General features: G+C 36.0%; 1 pseudogene; it reads left to right on the top strand.

Annotated features, from left to right (window-relative positions):
* LOC101577706 overlaps positions 1–870 on the top strand; it is a 4,513-nt pseudogene extending 3,643 nt beyond the window's left edge.
* The last annotated feature ends 2,682 nt before the right edge of the window (positions 871–3,552 follow it).

Here is a 3,552-nt window from a genome sequence, read left to right as displayed (position 1 = left end):
CAGGCAAAGTCAAAGAAGCTGTGAAGGTGGCCATTGATGCAGGATATCACCACTTTGACTGTGCCTTTGCTTATGAAAAGGAGAACAAGGTGGGCGAAGCCATCCAAGAGAAGATCCAAGAGAAGGTTGTGAAGTGGGAGAACCTTTTCATTGTTAGCAAGTTGTGGCCCACGTTCTTTCAGAGAAGCCTTGTGAAGGAGGGCTGCTATAAGACCCTAAAGGACTTGAAACTGGACTATGTGGACATGTACTTCATTCACTGGCCACAGAGATTTCAGCCAGGAAATGATTTATTCCCCCAGGATGATAAAGGCGATATGATCCTCAGTAAAACATTCTTGAATACCTGGAAAGTTATGGAGGAGCTGGTAGATGAAGGTTTGGTGAAAGCCAATGGCATCTCCAATTTCAACCACTTCCAAGTTGAAAAGCTCTTGAACAAGCCAGAGCTGAAATATAAACCAGTCACTAACCAGGTGGAGTGTCACACATGCCTCACCCAAGAGAAATGGATCCAATACTGCCACTCCAAGGGCATCACTGTCACTGCCTACAGCCCTCTGGCCTCTCCAGATGGACCATGGACCAAAACAAAGGACCCTTCATTGCTGGAAGACACCAAGATTAAGGAGATTGCTCAGAGGCACAAAAGAACCAAATCCCAGGTTCTGATCTGGTTCCATATCCAGAGGAATATAGCAGTGATGCCCAAGTCTGTGACACCAGCACACATTCTTGGGAACTTTCATCACTTCAGACTGAGTAATACAGAGATGGCGACCATCCTCAGCTTCAGCAGAAACTGGAGGACCTGCATTGGACCTCCCAAATGAACATTTGGAGGAGAATCCTTTCCTTGATGAATTCTGAGGCTGAGTGTCCCCATGAGTTTACTTGGTAGATGCTCCTTTATTGCTGAAGTGGAACTCACCTCTCCACGTTTTAGTCAGGTTTATCTGAATCCCTTCTGTGCCTGCCTCGAGTTGCTGGCAGATTCCATGTAGTGCTGTGCTTCCATTCTCCATGCATTCAGCCATCCCTGGGAAGTGTGACTCAAAAAAGCCAATGATATTTTTTTCTTTTACTTGCTTGGTGTGGCAAAATGACTGATAAATGCCAAAGACTCTTAAGACTGAGGATACAAAAATAAAAAGAAAAATAAGTAACACTAATCAATATACATTGACAGCTTAGTGTGCATCAAAATAAATAAAAAATAAATAAGTATTATTCCTTTGAGGAACAGCTGGGAAAAGCGTTTCCTATCTATGGGTTGTCTCTTCACTCTGTTGGTGGTTTCTCTTACTGTACAAAAGCTTTTCAATAAGATGAGATACCAGTTGTTGATTCTTTGTGATAGTTCTTGTGCAACCAGGGTTTTATTCATAAAGTCTTTGCCTATGCCAAAGTCTTCAAGAATTGTACTTATTCTATCTTCTGGCAGGTTTAGTAGTTTTGTTTTTACATTTAGATCTTTGAACCATTTTAATTTTAGTTTAGTGCATGATGAAGGATATGAGTCCAGTTTTAATCTGCAGCATGTGGAAAGCCAATTTTTCCAGCACTATTTATTAAAGAGGCTATTTTTTCTTCTAGTGAAGTCTTTTTGCTCCTTTGTCAAGGGTTAGATGCCTATGCCTGGAGTTGTTTCTAATCATTCCATTGATTGTTCCATTTGTTTCTTTTCCAGTAGCGCATTGTTGTTGTTGTTATTATTATTATTATTATTATTATTGTTGTTGTTTTATCTTTACAGTACAATTTTAAGTTAGGGATTTGATGCTTCTTGCTTTCCTCTTGCTGCCTAGAATTTCTTTTGCTATTGTATGTCTTTTGTGGTTCTAAGTGAATTTTAGAATGTTTTCTCTAAGTCCCTGAGTTACGCAGTTGGTATTTTCATTGGTATTGAATTAAATCTATATAAAAACATTGGAAGGATGGCCACTGTCACTATATTGTTTCTTACTCCTAAAGCACAAAAAATATCTTTCCATTTGATGATATCTTTTTTGATATACTTTTTCAGAGTACTGTGGATTTCAATGCAGCAGTATTTCACTTCCTTCATTATATTGATTCCTACATATTAAAATTTTTTGAATGCTGTTATAAAACATATTATATCCCTAATTTTTTTCAAAGAGTTTGTTACCTGTGTACTGGAAAGCTACTGATTTTTGAATGTTGGCTTTGTATCTAGCTATGTGACTGAATTTGGTTATTAAAACTAGGTGTCTTTTAGTGGAGTTTTTTTTTTTTCCTTCTAAGTAGGGTATCATACTATCTGAAAACAATGCCAATTTAACATCATTTCATGTCTTTATTATTTTTTTTTCTTTCTCTTGTCTAATTGCTCTGGGTAATATTTCCATTATTATATTGAACAGGAGTGGTGATAGTGAGCATCCTTGTCTTGTTTTTGACTTTATAGTGCCAACTTTAGGTTTTTGTCCATTTATTATGGTTTTTGGCTGTTGATTTGTCATAGATACCTTTTATCAGATTGAGATAAAGACCATCTCTTCTGATTCTCTGTAGAGTTTTTTTTTCTTTTAAACAAGAATGAGAGTTAGATTTTTCAATTGATTTTTCTGCATCTGTTAAGATCAAAGGGTTTTTGTCCTTGGGTCTGGCGATATGGTGTATAACATTTATTGATTTGCATATGTTGAACCATCCTTGCATCTGTAGGATGAGGTCAACTTTGTCTTCTTAATGATTTGCTACATTCTGTTTCACAGTATCTTATTAAGGATGCTTGTGTGTCAATGTTCATGAGGAAGATTGGAATGTAGTTCTCTTTTATTGTTGAGTCTTTCTCTGGATTTGGTATAAGAGTAATCCAAGTTTGTAGGAAAGACTTTTGAAGTATTGCTTTCTTTAAAATTTCATTACAAAGTTTGAGAAGTAGAAGCCTTAGGTCTTCTTTAAATTTCTTGTATAATTTAACAGTGAATCATTTGGGCCTGAATTTTTCTTTGTTAGTAAATTTTTAATTACATTTGTAGGTTTAGTGATATGGTTTTACTTAGACTTTTATATCTTCTTAATTCAGCTTTAGTGATTTCTATCTATCTAGGAATCTGTCCATTCATTTTGTGTTTTCCATCTTATTAGAATAGAGGTTCTTGAAATACGCACTGATTATCTTCTGGGTTTCTTCAGGATCTGTTGTGATTTCATCCTTCTCATTACTAAGTGCATGGATTCCTGTCAAATTTATCCTGTTTTATAGCTGAATAATACTTCATTGAGTAAAAACATCACATCTTCTTTATTCATTCTTCAGTTGATGTGCATCTAGTTTACTTCCAAAATTTAACTATGATAAATTGCACTCGTATAAACATGCATGCGCACATATTGCTGTGCCATGAGGTTTTTAGTTATTCTGGAAAAATATCCAGGAGAGGAATAGCTGGCTTGAATAGACTCCCCAACCTTATGGTTTTTTTTTCATAATTTTATTGATAAACAGATAGCAATGAGACAGTTTCAAATCAAATCGGTAGGACAGTTTCAATAACCAACACACTACATATATTCTTCTTA

This window comes from Octodon degus, unplaced genomic scaffold (genome assembly GCF_000260255.1).
Source record: "Octodon degus isolate 3935 unplaced genomic scaffold, OctDeg1.0 scaffold00048, whole genome shotgun sequence".
In the NCBI taxonomy this organism is placed as follows: domain Eukaryota; kingdom Metazoa; phylum Chordata; class Mammalia; order Rodentia; family Octodontidae; genus Octodon; species Octodon degus.
The sequence above is the reverse complement of the archived record's forward strand: the minus strand, read 5'-3'. Positions and strand labels throughout refer to the sequence as shown.